Raw genomic sequence first — 21297 nt, forward strand, 5'->3', positions numbered from 1 at the left:
ATGTTTTAACTGAAATTAACTACATGATTCCGATTAACTTAATGTTGACAAAAACCTTATGAATAAGGAATTAATCAATTTTTGCCAAACTGATTCAATAACGCCATTTTTACGTTATTTCTTCTATTTTGATTATTAAACAGTTTTAATTAGTAATCCGTCTTGAATATATTTCCTAATAATCCGGTTAAGGCGTTATTTAATATATCGCTATAACATGTCTAATTATGCCAAATGACAGTGATTGACAGAATAATAATACATGAATAATCTAAATACAATACAAAAAAAAAATTAAAACTAAATTAAAAATTTAACATTCCGTTCTTCATTTCAGCTTACAAAATGCCAAAATTATAGTTGTGTACCTGGTATTGCCAATATAAGAAGAAGAAAGTCAGCCACGCAGTAATAACAATACAACACATCAACAAAAGTCCAATAGCAGTAACAACCCAGGAACAGAGTTTGCAAACCGGTGGAGTATTAATCTCAAAACAAAAGCTTCAAGCTTTGATGAAAAACAATTAATTCTGATTTCAAACAATGAAAGAAAGCAAAAGATTTCTTTTTTTAGTTTTTTTTTTTGAAAGTTTAAATATTTTTTCGGAATTTTCTCTCTCTAAATGTTCAGCCTTTTTTTTCTCTCTCTTATTTTCTTTCTGTTCAGATTCGTTCTTTCTCCTCTGTATTCTCTCGTATCTGTGTCTGTCTTTCTTCTGATTTCAACACTTCTTATAACCCATCCCATAAATCTTTTAATCAATTAAAATCAACCCATTTTCTCTACCAAACCCATTATCTTCTCACTCATCCCCATTATATTAAATAAATATATCACACCACCCCATTATATTTTGTCCCCCATGCCTAACATAAATAAATACAAGATTCCCCCACTAAATTTTGTCTTGTCCCCCTTTATATTAAACAACTATATCACAACCCACCCCATTTTATTTTGTCCCCCATGCTTTATATAAACAATTACAAAATGTACAATTCCTAAACTACCCCTCCGACCCTATTGCAAATTACTATTTTACCCCCGAAAGTACTATAAATTACCAAACTACCCATCAGCTATAACACATCAATTAATCAAACTTAACCAAAATATAGACAATATGATTAATTTCTAACAATGTTCAAACAACAAATTTCATGAACATGATTTCTTCAACATTTCAACAACAAACCACATGAACATGATTTCTTCAACATTTCAACAACAAATCACATGAACACAAATTGAACAACAAAGAACAACTAAAATTTGATTGAACAATATTTTAGCAACAAACAATCCTATTTTCGGATTCAACAACAACAATAAACAAGTATATTTAGATTTCTAAATTCAATAATATTGAACTTAAAATCAACTACTCTAAAAACATTACAACAAACAATTCTTATATTAAACTTAAACAAGATTATGAGACAAATTCAAGAAATAATCATAAATGATAAACAAGAAATCAAGCTATACAAAATTCGGATTCAAGATCATCCAAACAAAGTATGAACATGAATGAATCTATTTTAACACAACAAACATGACGGATTAAAACGATTAAATCAATATATTTCCTTTAACACAACTAAATTCTTTTTAGACAAATAACAAGATCGACGAATAAACAATTATGACCTTAAGCTTGAACTTAACAATATTAACAATTTCTAACAATACATAAACACATGAAACAAATTGAAGAAATAGTTAATTAAATTTCAATTTGAATCTAACAAACATCAAACTAACAAATATTCACTTAAACAATAATACAAACATGAAATGAATATGAAAACAATTAATTAAACTTCTATTTTGAAATCTGAAAATTAATTTTAACAAAGCACATGAACATGAACAAACTAGAAAAATGATTTCAACGATGAACAACGAACAAAACAAGAATTGAATTCTTTAACGATTTTGGATCCGGAAAATATCAAACAAAAATATGGACAAAAATAAAACTCAAAAACAACTAACCGAAGATGAATCAACGACGAACTTTGATTGTAAACAAATCTGTCCGAGCCTCGACCAAAGCTCGAACGAAGGACGACGAAGACGAAGAAGAAGTAGAAGCAGCCCGCAGCTACTGCCGCGGCGAGCAGCAGCAACAGTCCGTCCAACACCTGCTGCGACAAGCAGCAGCAGTACGACGTCGAGAAACAGAAGCAGCGGCGGAGGAAGGAGGAGCAGCGGCAACGGCTGGCAGTGTTCGCGGCAACGGAGGAGCTGGAGCAGTTGGAACGACGAAGCACAGGAGCAGCTGGTCGACCATGGCAGCAGCTGTCCGTCGAGGAGGATGACGAGCAGCTGTTTCGTCTCAGAGAAAGACGGAGCTGCTGGAACGGCAGCAGCAACGACGCGCCGGAGCAGTGGTCGACGAGCTGTTCGTCGACATGGTGGAGCTGGGTGTTTTAAGGACTATGGTCGTTTGGAGATGGAGCAGACGCAGAAGTCGACGCGGAAACAGCTGCCATGGAAGCGAGCTCAAGCTCGAGCTTGACTAAGGACGAAGAAGAGGAAGTGACGACGCAGATGAGCTATTTGTTGGTGGCGTTTGGACGTGAGGGAGTGTTCGTGGGGGAGGGTGGTCGACGTTGCGGGCTGGGGTTTGTAGGGGGGGCAGCCATGGATGGGGTGTTTTGGAGTTTGAGGAAGAAGAAGTAAAATGAGGGGGGTGGCGGATGACTTAGTAGTTTTAGGGTTTTTTGGCCTTTTTTTTGTTAAAAAAAATAAAAAATGATAGGATGTTGGGTTATGTACTGGGTCGACCCAGTTCGAAATGGACTGGGTCGTTTGGGAAGATTGTGCCATTTTTGGGCATGAGGCTTGAAATCGAAGAAGAGGCCCAATTCCGACTTTCTTTATATTTTCGCTCTCTTTTCTTCTTTTATTTCTCTAAAACTAAATTATAAAAATACTTAAACTATTGTTAAGAACTAAATTAAGTTATAAAAGCGCAAATTAACTTCCAATAACAATTAACGCCCAATTAAGCAATAATTAAGCATAAAATTGTATATTTGGACATTAAATGCTAAAAATGCAAACGATGCCTATTTTTGTAATTTTTAATTTTTGTAAAACAAATTTAATTACTAACAATTGTAGAATTAAATCCTACATGCAAAATGCGACATATTTTTGTATTTTTTATTAATTTAGCAAATAAACACGCACAGACAAATACAAATAATTATTCAAAATATCACAGAAATTCCACACCAAGGAAAATTATTTTATTTTTGAATTTTTGGGAGTAATTATCATATTGGGCAAAAATCACGTGCTTACAGCTGCCCCTCTTTGCCCGAAGACACGAAGGGTTTTCGTGCAAAGATAAAGCGAGCGATTTTTGCCCATCCGAGTACTTCGTGTGAAGCATTTTTTTTTGAAAAAGATTTGACCGAACCTTTGCTTCAAAGGTTTCCTACATATCCTGGGCTAAACAGGAATCAGGTCAATGTAGTTCGGGAAGTTTTGGTAGCTGGGACTACCGTGGGACTGCAATGTTACTGTTGTTGCATGCTATTACCACTGCTTACCGATCTCCTTGTTACACCATGCTTAAAAGAAAACAAGAAGCTAGGCTAGAGTACAATTTGTTTTTGTTGCCTTGCTTCCTTGTCTGCTTGCATTTCTTCCGGTGCTTTTCTTCTTTTGACACATGTACTTTAGTTTGTACTGTGACCTCTTGTTGCAACCTTCTGTTTCCCGGTGCCGGGGAATTTTGTTGTTTCCTGCTGGGGATTCCTATTGTAACCCTCTGTTTTATTGTCCTCTGACTTGATCTTGAAATGTATGTCTCTGTTCTATGGGCGGGCTCCCAACTTCAATACTTGAAATTAAAGACTGAATGTATTCCTCTGTTATATGGGCGGGCTCCCAACTTCAACACTTGAAAATTAAAGACTGAAATGTATGCCTCTGTTATCTGGGCGGGCTCCCAACTTCAACGCTTGAAATATAAAGACTGAAATGTATTCCTCTGTTCTATGGGCGGGCTCCCAACTTCAACACTTGAAATAAAAGACTGAAATGTATGCCTCTGTTATCTGGGCGGGCTCCCAACTTCAACGCTTGAAATATAAAGACTGAAATGTATGCCTCTGTTATCTGGGCGGGCTCCCAACTTCAATGCTTGAAATATAAAGACTGGAATGTATTCCTCTGTTCTATGGGCGGGCTCCCAACTTCAACACTTGAAATGAAAAGACTGAATGTATGCCTCTGTTATCTGGGCGGGCTCCCAACTTCAATGCTTGAAATATAAAGACTGAAATGTATGCCTCTGTTATCTGGGCGGGCTCCCAACTTCAATGCTTGAAATATAAAGACTGGAATGTATTCCTCTGTTCTATGGGCGGGCTCCCAACTTCAACACTTGAAATGAAAAGACTGAATGTATGCCTCTGTTATCTGGGCGGGCTCCCAACTTCAACGCTTGGAATGTAAAGACTGAAATGTATGCCTCTGTTATCTCGGCGGGCTCCCAACTTCAACACTTGAAATGTAAAGACTGAAATGTATGCCTCTGTTATCTGGGCGGGCTCCCAACTTCAACAACAACTTTAAAAATGCCACTCCTTTCTTTAGGTTGGCGAGATTTCAACCAATAAATCGCCATTCTATTCTTCAGGGGGGCTCCTGACTACTTAGGATTTGAATTGTATTCCCTTATTCTCCAGGTGGGCTCCTGATTGCTATCTTTGAAATGGAATGTCTCTATTCTCCACGCAGACTCCTGACTTTTAAAATTTAAACTGTGTGTCTCTGTTCTTCAGGCGGACTCCTGACATCAAACTTGAAAAGTATGTCTCTGTTCTCCAGGCGGACTCCTGATTGCTAAATTTGAAATTGAATGTCTCTATTCTCCAGGCGGACTCCTGATTTTTGAAATTTAAACTGTATGTCTCCGTTCTTCAGGCGGACTCCTGACGTCAAACTTGAAAAGTATGTCTCTATTCTCCAGACGGACTCCTGATTGCTAAATTTGAAATTGAATGTCTCTATTCTCCAGGCGAACTCCTGACTTTTAAAATTTAAACTGTGTGTCTCCGTTCTTCAGGCGGACTCCTGACTACTTGCATTTATCCTGATTAGTGCTTGTTTTTCCCTCCTGGAGAATTCCTCTTCAACAACTAACTTTTCTCCCCCTTGCTTTGTGTTGACTAATTTCCACGCACTGACCCTAAATCGCTTGACTTTCTGACCAACTTTTAAATTTCCCAACCTCTGGCGACCTAAATGTTTTACACCCCTGCTGTTATTTCACTTTTCTGACCTTTTTGTTTGAGTTTTCGCCTTTCCCACGACATTTCCCAATCATTTCACCGATGAAACTTCCGTTAATTCCCTATATTCCACTTGATATCAAGTTGTTTTTGACATGCTCTGACCACGTTGTGCTTTACAATTCTAGAAGCTGGTAGTGAACTTTGAAGTCCTTTCTGCTTGCATTGAACAAAACTGGCACTGAAACATCTCAGCTAGATAAAAACCCTCAAAAGAAAATGAAATGCAATGATTTTTGAGTTAAGGATAAGAAGAATCCAAAACCAGATGATTGTTTGAAAAGAGAAGGAAAAGAAACTTATCTGAGCGAGACAACTAGTACCAATGGTCAAGACATGCATTTTGGATTAATCAGCCCAATCTATCCAACCAAACAACTCTCAATTGCCGTACCTCATTGCCCAGAACTTCCATCACTTGTTTTTTTTATCCAGACCTTAACCTTGTTTCCCTGCGGTACCGCGAAACGGTTTCTATCAAACAGACCTTTCTCAGTTTTCCATTTCTTATCTCACCTTCGCCTTGAGGTGCCCGTAAAGGTTTTCACCAACAAGACTCTCTCATTTATTTTTCTCTCAGCTCCCGTCGCCTTACGGTGCCCGTGAGGGTTTTCACCTATAAGACTCTCTCATTTATTTTTGTTCTTCTTGCTCGAACTAGAGTGTTGCCCCTGTCGTGGGTTATTCCTACCTGTTCATCTTGGCATTTCTCAAAACTGATCATAAGGTCTTTCTTTGGTCCGTAATGTAGGATTTTGGATTGAGTTAGAAAGAAAGGTATAAAAGGCTCAAAACAATTCAAATGGGTTCAAATTACAACTTTCGGAATCCAACTTTCATAACAATCACCACTTCTGCCCCAGTTTCTTGCTTGGGGATTTTTTGGATTTCTATTTGGTATGACTGAACCTCGGAGTAAGGCTGCCTACGTACCCTTTCGGGATCAAGTCAAACGTAGTTCACTTCATAGAGACTACGTTGTTATGTTTCTCTGCTTTCCCTTTTTTTCACTTTTCTTTCTTTTCCTTTTCTTCTTTTCTTTTTCTTTTTCTTTTCTTCTTTTTTTTTCTTTCCTTCTTTTCTTTATGTTCGTCACATGTGTTCTCTTATAGTGCCGCTGATTCCGAAAGAGGTGTATGAAAAATAAGTAAGGCTCGAAGGGGATAACAAGGGATAAGAGTGTTTGGATAGCAGAACAAAATGCCTTCATCATTTCAATCTTTAAGATATGCCAAATACGAACAGATACATTCAGAAAATAAAGAAATCATACATAATATCTCTTGACCGCATCGGAATTGATGGCCATTTCTACACATTCTCCTTCCATATCTGTCAAATACAACGCTCCGTTAGACAACACTCTGGTTACTACAAATGGTCCCTGCCAGTTTGGGGCAAATTTTCCTTTTGCCTCAGCCCAATGAGGCAAGATCCGCCTCAGTACTGATTGCCCGACTTCAAATTTCCTTGGACGTACTTTTTTATTGTATGCTCTTGCCATTCTTCGTTGGTACAGTTGGCCATGACACACTGATGCCAATCTTTTCTCATCGATCAAACTCAACTGCTCAAGACGGCTTTTCACCCATTCATCATCATCGATCTCAGCCTCTGCAATGATTCGCAGAGATGGGATTTCCACTTCTGCGGGTATTACTGCCTCAGTACCGTATACCAATGAGTAAGGAGTCGCCCCTACCGAGGTACGCACGGTGGTGCGATATCCTAACAATGCAAAAGGCAATTTCTCGTGCCATTGTCTAGATCCTTCAACCATCTTCCTGAGTATTTTCTTTATGTTCTTGTTGGCCGCTTCAACCACACCATTTGCCTTGGGACGGTATGGAGTAGAGTGCCTGTGAGCAATCTTAAACTGCTCACATGTCTCCTTCATCAAATGACTATTAAGATTAGCCCCATTATCTGTGACGATTACCTTTGGGATCCCAAACCGACAGATGATATTTGCATGCACGAAGTCAACTACAGCCTTCTTGGTCACAGACTTGAATGTCTTCGCTTCCACCCATTTGGTAAAATAATCTATAGCTACCAAGATAAACCTATGCCCATTTGATGCTGCTGGTTCAATTGGCCCAATAACATCCATGCCCCATGCAAGAAAAGGCCATGGCGCGGACATCGTATGTAATTCTGATGGTGGAGCATGAATCAAATCTCCATGTATTTGGCATTGATGACACTTACGCACAAAACTGATACAATCTCGCTCCATCGTGAGCCAATAATAACCTACTCGGAGAATCTTCTTTGCTAGAACATACCCACTCATATGCGGTCCGCAAACTCCGGAATGCACCTCAGTCATGATAGTTGTGGCCTGCCGTGCATCTATACATCTCAACAAACCGAGCTCTGGCGTTCTTTTGTACAGTACTCCTCCACTAAGGAAAAACCCACTTGCCAACCGTCGAATTGTTCTTTTCTGATCACCGGTGGCTTGCGTTGGATATACTCCCGCTTTGATGTACTCTTTGATATCATGGAACCACGGCTCTCCATCGATTTCCTCTTCTATCACATTACAGTAAGCATGCTGATCACGGACTTGAATCTGCAATGGATCAACATAGGCCTTATCTGGATGGTGCAACATTGACGCCAAAGTAGCCAAAGCGTCAGCAACCTCATTATGAATCCTTGGAATGTGTCTGAATTCTATGGCCTGAAAACGCTGGCAAAGCTCATGCAGACACTGTCGATACGGTATAAGCTTCAAATCCCGTGTTTCCCATTCCCCTTGAATCTGGTGTACTAGTAAGTCCGAGTCACCCATGACCAAGACTTCCCGTACACCCATATCCACATCTAATCTCAATCCCAATATACACGCCTCATATTTTGCCATGTTGTTTGTACAGTAGAAACGAAGCCGAGCTGTAACGGGGTAATGCTGACCTGTTTCCGAAATAAGTACTGCTCCTATTCCCACACCCTTCATATTTGCAGCCCCATCAAAGAAAAGTTTCCATCCCGACTTCTCAGCTTGTTCTAATTCTTCAATGTGCATTACCTCTTCATTAGGGAAATAAGTTTTCAAAGGCTCATAATCTTCATCAACGGGGTTCTCAGCCAAGTGATCGGCTAATGTCTGTGCTTTCATGGCAGTCCGTGTCACATAGACAATGTCGAACTCTGTAAGTAAGATCTGCCACTTTGCAAGCCTTCCTGTGGGCATGGGTTTCTGGAAAATATACTTCAACGGGTCCAAGCGAGATATAAGGTAAGTGGTGTAAGATGACAAGTAATGTTTCAATTTCTGTGCCACCCAAGTTAGGGCACAACATGTCCTTTCCAGATGAGTATACTTGACCTCGTAAGATGTGAACTTCTTACTGAGATAGTAGATAGCATGCTCCTTTCTGCCCGTAACATCATGCTGCCCCAGTACACAGCCGAATGAACTGTCCATAACTATCAGATACAGAATCAAAGGCCTCTCTGGTTCTGGTGGGACCAACACGGGTGGGTTTGACAAATACCCCTTTATCTTATCAAAAGCCTCCTGGCATTCATCAGTCCATTTGACCGCGATATCTTTCTTTAACAATTTGAAAATTGGTTCACACGTTGCCGTGAGCTGAGCAATGAACCTGCTGATATAGTTCAGTCTTCCCAACAAACTCATCACCTCGATTTTGTTTCTTGGAGGTGGCAACTCCTTAATAGCTTTGATCTTTGACGGGTCTAATTCAATACCTCTCCGGCTAACTATAAATCCCAACAACTTCCCAGATGGCACCCCGAAAGCACATTTCGCATGATTGAGCTTAAGATTGTACCTGAGAAGCCTTTGAAAGAATTTTCTCAAATCTCTAACATGGTCAGATTACTGTCTAGACTTCACGATCACATCATCCACGTATACCTCGATTTCTTTATGTATCATATCATGGAAGATAGTTGTCATAGCCCTCATATAAGTTGCCCCAGCATTTTTCAAACCAAACGGCATGACCCGATAACAATACGTTCCCCACGGCGTGATGAATGTCGTCTTTTCTGCATCTTCCTTATCCATTAGAATCTGATGATAACCCGCATAACAATCCACAAAAGAGCCAATATCATGTTTGGCACAATTGTCGATCAGTATATGGATGTTGGGCAGTGGGAAATTATCTTTTGGGCTTGCCTTGTTAAGGTCTCGATAATCGACGCACACCCTGGTCTTGCCATCTTTCTTTGGCACAGGCACGACATTTGCTAACCAAGTGGGGTACCGTGTAACCTGAATGACCCTTGCCTCAAACTGCTTGGTGATCTCTTCTTTGATCTTCACACTTATGTCTGTTTTGAACTTTCTCAACTTCTGCTTGACAGGGAGGAGTACTGGATCAGTGGGCAATTTATGAACCACCAAATCGGTGCTTAGACCCGGCATATCATCATATGACCATGCAAAAACGTCTTTGTACTCATGCAATACTTTAATTATCTCCTCCTTGAGTTGTGGCTCCAAATGAACACTTATTTTAGTTTCCCGTACATTGTCTTGGTCCCCTAGATTAACTGCTTCTGTGTCATTTAGGTTAGGTTTGGGTTTTTCTTCAAAGTGACTTAATTCTTTACTAATTTCCTCATAAGCTTCATCATTATTACAATCCACCCCATCATCACACTCGATCTCTTGTATTATTACTTCTGAACTAGATTGGCTTTTAAAACTGGGCCGAAGATTCCTCATGCATGTCATGTCATTGATATCAGCATAGAAAGAACTGTACAAAGAAAAGAAAAGAAAATGGAAAGAGAATTAGGGACGAAGAAAATTGCATTTCATTAAACGTAAAGACAACAAGGTTTTAACTCATCCAAACGGACGGAACATAACAACTGGATTACAAACCCTGGAATAATCCAGGTGACAAAAAGGAAAACAAAACCCACTACCACGACTCCCTCCGAACTGGAAGAGGAGTAGCTTCCCAATTGCTAATGTTAGAACGTGGTCTGATGTACTGTATGTCTGCTCTGCTTGACCCTTCCCCGGCCTCAACCATGTTTACTTCAGCAAATATTTTCTCAAACACCTTATCCAAATTCCCATCCGCCTCAATTAACGAACCTGGCATCTTTGCCAATGACTGTTTCTTAATACTTGGTCTAACGAAGGATCTGGACAATCGAGGAATTGGTTTAGGGAGCACCCAAGCTTTCTTCTTCAATTTATGGGCCTTTCTGACATCTGCCGTTGTTGGTTTGAACCCTAACCCGAAGGTGTCCAGATTTTTGGGCAAAGACACAGGTTGAGTAATGCCCTGCAGTTCAACCCCCAAACCCTTCCCGGGCACGAACCCGTTATTCAACATTTCTGACACTACCATGACGGTCGCAGCTGACACCCTAGGACATGGCATGCTTTTACCCTCAGGCACCCTGCTCACCGGAACCGTGTCGAGGATCTGATACACCCATGGCCCCTTATCATCTTCGGTCTCTATAAAAGGTACAATGGCATCATTCATGGTGCATGTGGGATCTTCCCAATGTAACACAATTTCTTGTCTGTCCCACTCGAATTTGATCATTTGGTGCAGTGTGGAGGGCACGACTTTTGCCGCATGAATCCACGGTCGACCCAACAAAAGATTATAGGATACTGCAGCATCCAACACCTGAAATTCCATCATGAACTCGACTGGGCCAATAGTCAATTCGAGTACAATATCTCCTACTGTGTTTGTTCCCCCTCCATCGAACCCTCGAACACAAATGCTATTTTTGCGGATTATATCCTCATCAATCTTTAACTTGTTCAATGTGGATAACATGCAAATATTAGCGCTCGACCCATTATCGATCAGTTCCCGAGTAACCATTGAACCTTCACATTTGACCGTCAAATAGAGAGCCTTGTTGTGTTCTGTGCCTTCCATAGGCAATTCATCATCAGAAAATGCTATCCTGTTCACTTCAAAGATCTTGTTAGCAATTGTCTCTAAATGGTTTACTGAGATTTTGTCAGGCACATGAGCCTCATTCAATATCTTCATTAAAGCTCGGCAATGCTCATCAGAGTGAATTAATAATGACAACAATGAGATTTGGGCCAGTGTTTTTCTCAGTTGCTCAACAATGGAATAATCTTGTCCTTTCATCTTTTTCAGAAACTCTTCTGCCTCTTCTTCTGTTACAGCCTTTTTAACTGGTACTAGATTGTCTTTTGCGCCTTTAGCTTTTCTCAACTCTTCGGGAGCGAAACAACGTCCCGACCGGGTCAGTCCCTGTGCTTCACAACTTTCTTCCTCAACTTCCTTTTCTTTGTATGTCACCACTACTTTGTCATATTTCCAGGGTACGGCTTTGCTATCAACCATGGGTAACTAGACTACCGGTTTTATGACAACCGGTTCTACATAGGCTCCCTTCACAACCACCACGGGCGTGGATACTGACCTTGGTACCACTAACTTGACTGGCTCCTGCTTTTTCTCGGCCACAAACGGTCCCTTTCCCATTACTAGCACTGGCTTGTCTTCTATTGCTTTTAACTGAACCACTGGCCTTGCACTCACTGTCTTTTCTTTGGTTTCCGTAGAGCGAATCACCATAACCACCTGCGAAAGTTTCTTAGGCTCTGCCCCCTTATGTATCAGTTCGATCATGTTGGCCTCATAATGCACTGGTAACGGATTTTGATTGATGTTCGGGGCCTCTGGAGCCTGTACCTCAATACGGCGATTATCAATGAGCTCTTGGATTGCGTTTTTCAACTTCCAACATTTTTCAGTATCGTGCCCCGGCATCCCTGAGCAATACTCGCAGCTAACAGAGTGGTCCAGGTTTCTGGGAAGAGGATTTGGTGCTTTGGATTCAACTGGGGTCAGCATCCCCAACTGTTTCAATCTGTGGAAAAGAGAAGTGTAAGATTCTCCCAGCGGAGTAAATATTTTTTTGTTTGGGGCCTTCTCATTTCTAAAAGCTTGGTTTGGGCGGAAGCTGGTTCCTGGTCTGTTAGCCCTGGGAGGTGGATAGGTGTTTTGTGGGTGTGGTTGTGTATTTTGGGGACTTGGTGTACGCCATTGCGAGTGCACTGGGGGTTGAGTGTAGGTCTGGGCGTGGTGAATAGAAAAGTATGGTTCTGGTGGTGGATAATAGTGTTGTGGTGGACCATATGGGGTATATTAATAGTTTGGGTGGTGGGGTCTGGGTTGGTTGTAGTAGAGTGGGGGGTTATTGGGCTTGGACCAAGCATTAGCTTCAACTGCAACAACTTCTTCTTTCTTCTTCTTCCCAAGCACACCACCAGTACCGCTTTGGATGGCCTGGGTGGTTGCTTTCAACGCCGAGTAGCTCAATATCTTGTTAGATTTCAATCCTTCTTCAATCATGGCTCCCATCTTTACCACTTCATTAAACGACTTCCCGACAGATGTCACTAGATGACCAAAATAGGTAGGTTCTAATGTTTGCAAGAAGTAATCTACCATCTCACTCTCCCACATTGGAGGATCAACCGTTGCAGCTTGTTCCCTCCAGCGGAAACCAAACTCTCTAAAACTTTCCCCAGGCTTCTTTTCTAGTTTCAACAATGACAGACGATCAGGGACTATTTCGAGGTTATATTGAAAATGGCCAATGAATGCCTGAGCCAAATCATCCCATGTATACCATCTGCCGGGGTCTTGCCTCGTGTACCATTCTAGCGCTGACCCGCTCAGGCTTTGCCCGAAATATGCTATCAACAACTCATCCTTTCCCCCAGCCCCTCTCATTTTGCTACAGAAACCACGCAGATGGGCTACTGGGTCACCGTGCCCCTCATATAAGTCAAACTTCGGCATTTTAAACCCCGCAGGCAACTGTACATCAGGAAAAGGGCACAAATCTTTGTATGCGACACTAACTTGGTTTCCTAAACCATGCATGTTCCTGAAGGATTTCTCCAGGCTTTTGACTTTACGAATCACCTCCTCTTGTTCTACATTCTTAACCGCTTTCTCAACTTCTCCCGAGATTTCAAAATGGGGAGAGTAGACTGGCTCAGGCGCTTTAAAAGTAGGTTCGGGAGGGTAATATTGGGTGTCGTGAGCTTGGAATAGCGGCTCACTGGATGATCTATGTAGTGGATCTGGGGGAGGTGCCACAAAGACGGGAACCATGGGTGGTGGAGGGTTTTGTTTGGAGGGTGAAGCTGGGGGAGCGTATGACGTGGTACCATAACCCTGGGCCTGATAAGGGAAAGCTGAAGATGCGTGGGGAGGGATAGGCTCCTAAGCTTGAGCCAACGGTGGGATGTAAGATGGGTTGGCAGGATATAGTGGTGCTGGGTGTCCCTGCGACCATGCCTGATGCATTTCAGCCATTTGTGCTTTTAATTTCCTCATCTCTTCTTTCATAACACCCACATCTGTTACCTCAACCTCATTCGAAGGGTCTACGATGCTGATTTCCGAATCCTGCCCGGTCATTTTTACTTGATCTTTCGACCGGGTGTTGTATGGATGAGTTGCCAGAATTGTCAATCAATTAACCACCTGCCTGGTATCACACATTTAGACAACCACTTTGTTAGCGATTAGGTCTTAACAGATTTAACAACCACACGTTGGCATGAATGCACTTATACAGTTATTCCTTTCTATTATGCGTTTGCCCGATTGCATGCGTCATCCCGGCATTTCATTCCTTGTTTCATTTTTCTTCTCCTCGCCTTATCCCTCTCTTGTGCTTTTTCTTTTCTCTCTCTTGTTTTTCCGCTCTTTTCTTTCTTTCAATTTTTCTTGGTTTTTCTTATATTTTCCTTTTCATTCTTTTTGTTTCCTTTTCGGTTATGGTCGAATCTTATGGAGATTGCCTACGTATCGTGACCCCGCACGAATCAAACCAAGCGTAGTTCATGAAGATAAATGTAAAAATAAGGGTGGAAATAAAAGAGACTCTTACAAACTCGACATCTTTTGTTTTGGAAAGAAACTAACAAATGCAATCTTAAAGCAAACAAAAACTCTAAGCTTGCAAACATACTCAATCCAGAAAGATAACGGACGTACAAAAGACTGACTCGAAATGGTAGACACTCACAAACACGGACTATGCATATTCTAGTGCTTCAAACTTAGGTATCCGCGGGGCGTCGTTCAGCCTCGCCGCGGGTCTAGGATGCAAATCCCTTTCAAGCTGCTCTAACTCATTCATGGTTTGCTTCACATAGATCATCACTGCTGAGATAAAAGTAGTACGGGTCATGTCTTCACAAACCCGACATCTCCTAACAATAGCATGAGCAATGGCTCTAATCCTGTCTTTTGTTTGCTTCTTTTCTATGAGCAAACATCTTATCTGATCGCTGCACGTCTTTAAAGCTCGGGAGTCTTGCAAGTGCTGGTCTTGCAGCTGTTGCACTTCTGCCTCCATTTGGGCTAACAAGTTGTAACAATGTCCGCTTTCAGTTTCGAAGTCTCTAGCCTGCCTAACCGCTCTACCTTCAAGGGCAACTACTTTTCTCTTTAAATTGGCAACAATTTTCTCATGGTCCCTTTTCAACTGATTCAAGTATTGGCGACGCTCTTCGGTTCTTGTCGCCCACTGTGCTTTAAGTTCTGCCATGACATTTTCAGCTTTTCCTAGCTCATCCCGCCATTCTCTGACTTCGCTTTCCAATCTTTTTACCAATTGTTCATCGGATCGGCTCCTCGGTTGCTTACCGATGGTTATCTTCAACTGTCGGACTTGGGCCTTAAGAGCGTCATTTTCTCTGGCTAGTCTATTCTTTTCACCTTGATCCTCGGCAACCTGTACACTGTTCTCGAATTTCAGACTCTCGACTTGTTGCTTTAATTTACCAATCTCAACTCGATAGCTTTCTTCCTTTGCTAACCAATCCCACTGCTCTTGGGACGACTTGGCGAAATCTTCGAGATGAGGTCTTTTAGCCGGTCTCCCATATGCCACGTCACCTCTGAACCATTCGTGATACCCTGGAGCAATTTCCCCTCTGACCCTATCAGACACACAAGTGTTTGCCATCAGATATTGACACTCACTCCAAATTTGACGAACCTCTTCCTCGGGGAATCAACCGTCAGGACTAATTTCGACCACTTGGGTACTTAAATCTTCATCTCTCGGTATTACTTGATATCTACCGAGTTGCCTCAGAACCCGATACGGTGCATAAAGTTGTATGCTTTTGAGTCCCATTAACAAAAAATGCGGTCGGGCGGCTGGCATATATATGACTTCCTCGACAGACAACCATCCAAGCACCCACTGTATCTGGCTAGCCTCGAGGTTCCGAAATAATAATGCCCAAGCCGTGACTCCTTCAGGTAGACCAGCCCCTTTGATTCTCGTACAAAATTCCCCTATATAAGTTTTCTCAGCCGAGCCATAACTCAATAACTGAGAGCGCGGGCACAAATGTTCAATCATCCACATTTGTAACAATAAGTTACATCCCTCAAAAAATTTGCCCCCAGCTTTGCACGCAGTGAGAGCTCTGAAGATATCAGCCACAATCATAGGTGCTAAAGTGCTTTTCCCCATGGTTTGCAAAGTACTGACGACGCCTGCTACTTTCAAATCAATATTACCATCTTTCCTTGGGAATATTACGAGACCCAAAAAAGCTACCATAAATGCCACTCGCCTGTGTTCCTCCCATTTTTGTCGGCTATTTCTGCTGCAAAGCTTAAAGTCTGGATTATTGAACCCGCCCACATGGCCATATCTATCATACACAAAGCGGAAACTGTATAATCCCTTTGCAAAATCTGAGTGATGAACTGTCCGGGGTACTTTCAAGGAATCCAGGAATCGATGTATGGTAATGGCCCTAGGAGCAATCAAGTATTTGAATCTCAATGGAGCTTGGTCACTTCCAATGTACCCCGCTATTTCCTCTATTGTTGGGGTGAGTTCAAAGTCTGAAAAATGAAACACATTATGTGCCGAATCCCAATGGGCGACCAATGCCCTGATGATATCCCCCGAGGCTGAATGTCTAATAAATCCGGAAGGTCTTTCAAATATTTTCTCACTTCGTCTTGCCCTTCTTTGCCCAAATCATTCCACCACAATTGCAGCTCAAAAGGGATTTTGGTCATTATTGAAAAAGGCTCATTTATTGTCGTGCTCATGCTGCACATTTATTAAAGCGTTTAAGCAAAAGAAAACTTTTATTTAACTCCAAAAACTACTATCTATATTATCGACTCAAAATTAACCCTATATTTCAAATGAAGAACTCAATTCTTAATTCTAATATTTTTAGATAAAAGACCCGATATTGCGACACGGCCTTCCTGCACCTCAAGGGCAAAAATTTTAAGGTTGTGAGGGTCAAAAATCAAAATACGACCAAAGGTGGTTTTTATGCAAAGTCAGCCCTCCGGTGCCTCGTTTGGGAATATTTGGCTATTTATGACATAACAACATCACCTGACTTATTTATGACTCTTTTTTTTATCGTTTTTCAAATTAGGAAACTCAATATTGCAAACACGGCCTTTCAACGTCTCGGGGACGAAGATTTTTAAGGTTGTGTGGGTCAACTGGACCAAATCTTAAATATGACCCAAAAGTGGCTGTTTATGAAAAGTCAGCCTTCCGGCGTCCCCTTCGGGAACATTCGGCTATGTCTTCATAAAACAGCGTCACCCGACTTCTTAGAAATTTGACATATATATTTTGCTATTATTATTTTTTTTTGTAAAAGGGGAAGTTGGATATCACCCGACTTATTTATGACAAAATTAAAAATCTTGACATGTTTTTTTTTTGTTTTTTTTTTGGCTTTATTTTTAGCAAAAGGGGGGTTGGATCCGATGAGGGTTGCCTACGTATCTCACATCCGGTGAGAATCAAACCCGCGTAGTTCGGGCAAATTAACCGAACTATTTTAAAACATGACTCTTTTCCATTTTTATTTTTTCCTGGCAAGACAATCTATATTCCTTTTCTATTTTTGAAAAAGAGAAAATAACGATTTTTTTTTCATTTTCAACAAACAATAAAACAATCTATTTTTCCAAAAAAAAAAATAAAAGACTCTTTTTTCATATATTTTTTAGTAAGACAAAATAAAATATTTTCCTCTCTTTTTTTTTTTCAAAATTTCGGCACAGTTTCGCCAGTAATTGGTCATTGGTTTTTTTTCTAAAATAATCAATTAACTCCCTAACTGATATATTCTTTTTCCCTTTTTTTTTCCTTCAATTTTCCAACATTCCCGAGATTCAGAAACCGGTCAACATGCAAGTTCGAAACAAATATATGTACAGAGCAAGTAGGATGCATCAAAATGGTCTTTTCATTTCAGGTTGCTAGTCCTAGACGGACCCAACCCCTGTGTTGAGTCCCCTAAGTCAAATGCAATGTGATGCAAATAAGCGTTCCTACTAGGGATCCGGCATGAAGTCACGTTATTCTATATTCAAAACCTGGGTCAGTGTACTAGACTGTGTACCCGAGCGGACAACTCGAGTCGAGGAGGGGGCAACTTACCGGGAACCAAAAGGTCATCCGGCTTCGTAACTTGTCCGACCTCTTTCTTATTTCAGGGTATAACACTAACAGAATAAGGAGTCTCAACCAGTAAGCACATCCCCGGAGGTGAAGAGAGAAGGGTTCGACACAGTTTATATATACAGTCAAATAATATCAAAGCGGTAAAAGCAGCATTTAGCACATTAGGCTCAAACATGTAAAAATCAGATAAAGCCAAATATAACAATTTATCTAAGCTCGAATCTCTAACCCCGAACCAGTGGTTCTAGGTTACCATAAAATTCCCCAGCAGAGTCGCCAGAGCTGTCACACCTCCTTTTTCCGCCCCGCGAGGGTACAAGGAGTTTTTTCCAATTAAAGGACAATCGAAACGGGATTTGTTTATTTATTTCAGAGTCGCCACTTGGGAGATTTAGGGTGTCCCAAGTCACCAATTTTAATCCCGAATCGAGGAAAAGAATGACTCTATATTGCAGTCCGCGAACCAGAAATCTGGATAAGGAATTCTGTTAACCCGGGAGAAGGTGTTAGGCATTCCCGAGTTCCGTGGTTCTAGCACGGTCGCTCAACTGTTATATTTGGCTTGACTATCTGATATAATACGTATTATAAACTTATGTGCAAATTTAACTTTTAAAAATCGCTTTTATCATTATTTATTTTATACAAAATTGCAACGTCGTGAAAACGCATCTCGAGCCACGCCACAACCAGTGCACGCGTGATTTGTTGATGCATTTTGACTTCGTCAAGATCGTGATTTGGGTTACATAAATGTACACCCGTATTCAAGAAAATAACCTTATTAAATATGCGCCAAAATACTACGCGTTATGATATTATTAGGTAAGACCGTGAATTTTACTAAATCGCCCATCTTGAAATCTAGGTATTTTCTTATATAAAAAAATAAAAATAAATAAGATTGGAGGACTGCAATTTTTTGTATTATTTATATTTATTTATTTGTTAGCGAGATCCTCCCTTATTTTATGAATACCCTTTAATGACTACATCTTTATTATTACTAAGTTTGTCCATAATTATGAAGTCAATCTCTACATACTTAAAAATAACATATTAATTACTAATTCAAAACAAATATTAATGGAAAGTAATATTACTAAAATGATAATTACGAACAACATGGAATTTCCCAAAAAGTAAAAAAAAAACTAATTATCCCATAGTTGGATTAAAACATATTGTTAGTATGACTTAAGCTTATTGAAATTAATTATTTACAAATACTGAAAATTAAAAAAAAAACTTGATTACTAAACCATATTTCTAAAAGTTAAACAATTTAAACTTAACTAACTTTGTTTTAATTCACATCATGTCCTAATACTTGATTTGCAAACTAATTCATGTTTTAACTGAAATTAACTACATGATTCCGATTAACTTAATGTTGACAAAAACCTTATGAATAAGGAATTAATCAATTTTTGCCAAACTGATTCAATAACGCCATTTTTTACGTTATTTCTTCTATTTTGATTATTAAACAGTTTTAATTAGTAATCCGTCTTGAATATATTTCCTAATAATCCGGTTAAGGCGTTATTTAATATATCGCTATAACACGTCTAATTATGTCAAATGACAGTGATTGACAGAATAATAATACATGAATAATCTAAATACAATACAAAAAAAATACAAAAAAAATTAAAACTAAATTAAAAATTTAACATTTCGTTCTTCATTTCAGCTTACAAAATGCCAAAATTATAGTTGTGTACCTGGTATTGCCAATATAAGAAGAAGAAAGTCAGCCACGCAGTAATAACAATACAGCACAGCAACAAAAGTCCAATAGCAGTAACAACCCAGGAACAGAGTTTGCAAACCGGTGGAGTATTAATCTCAAAACAAAAGCTTCAAGCTTTGATGAAAAACAATTAATTCTGATTTCAAACAATGAAAGAAAGCAAAAGATTTTTTTTTAGTTTTTTTTTTTGAAAGTTTAAATATTTTTTCGGAATTTTCTCTCTCTAAATGTTCAGCCTTTTTTTTCTCTCTCTTATTTTCTTTCTGTTCAGATTCGTTCTTTCTCCTCTGTATTCTCTCGTATCTGTGTCTGTCTTTCTTCTGATTTCAACACTTCTTATAACCCATCCCATAAATCTTTTAATCAATTAAAATCAACTCATTTTCTCTACCAAACCCATTATCTTCCCACTCATCCCCATTATATTAAATAAACATATCACACTACCCCATTATATTTTGTCCCCCATGCCTAACATAAATAAATACAAGATTCCCCCCACTAAATTTTGTCTTGTCCCCCCTTTATATTAAACAACTATATCACAACCCACCCCATTTCATTTTGTCCCCCATGCTTCATATAAACAATTACAAAATGTACAATTCCTAAACTACCCCTCCGACCCTATTGCAAATTACTATTTTACCCCCGAAAGTACTATAAATTACCAAACTACCCATCAACTATAACACATCAATTAATCAAACTTAACCAAAATATAGACAATATGATTAATTTCTAACAATGTTCAAACAACAAATTTCATGAACATGATTTCTTCAACATTTCAACAACAAACCACATGAACATGATTTCTTCAACATTTCAACAACAAATCACATGAACACAAATTGAACAACAAAGAACAACTAAAATTTGATTGAACAATACTTTAGCAACAAACAATCCTATTTTCGGATTCAACAACAACAACAAACAAGTATATTTAGATTTCTAAATTCAATAATATTGAACTTAAAATCAACTACTCTAAAAACATTACAACAAACAATTCTTATATTAAACTTAAACAAGATTATGAGACAAATTCAAGAAATAATCATAAATGATAAACAAGAAATCAAGCTATACAAAATTCGGATTCAAGATCATCCAAACAAAGTATGAACATGAATGAATCTATTTTAACACAACAAACATGACGGATTAAAACGATTAAATCAATATATTTCCTTTAACACAACTAAATTCTTTTTAGACAAATAACAAGATCGACGAATAAACAATTATGACCTTAAGCTTGAACTTCTAACAATACATAAACACACGAAACAAATTGAAGAAATAGTTAATTAAATTTCAATTTGAATCTAACAAACATCAAACTAACAAATATTTACTTAAACAATAATACAAACATGAAATGAATATGAAAACAATTAATTAAACTTCTATTTTGAAATCTGAAAATTAATTTTAACAAAGCACATGAACATGAACAAACTAGAAAAATGATTTCAACGATGAACAACGAACAAAACAAGAATTGAATTCTTTAACGATTTTGGATCCGGAAAATATCAAACAAAAATATGGACAAAAATAAAACTCAAAAACAACTAACCGGAGATGAATCAACAACGAACTTTGATTGTAAACAAATCTGTCCGAGCCTCGACCAAAGCTCGAACGAAGGACGACGAAGACGAAGAAGAAGAAGAAGCAGCCCGCAGCTACTGCCGCGGCGAGCAGCAGCAACA

General features: G+C 39.4%; 1 pseudogene; it reads right to left on the reverse strand.

The window, feature by feature from the left end:
* Positions 1–11140, reverse strand: part of LOC142161919 (uncharacterized) — a 198361-nt pseudogene extending 187221 nt beyond the window's left edge.
* Positions 11141–21297: the final 10157 nt, after the last annotated feature.

Source organism: Nicotiana tabacum, chromosome 1 (genome assembly GCF_000715075.1).
Source record: "Nicotiana tabacum cultivar K326 chromosome 1, ASM71507v2, whole genome shotgun sequence".
In the NCBI taxonomy this organism is placed as follows: domain Eukaryota; kingdom Viridiplantae; phylum Streptophyta; class Magnoliopsida; order Solanales; family Solanaceae; genus Nicotiana; species Nicotiana tabacum.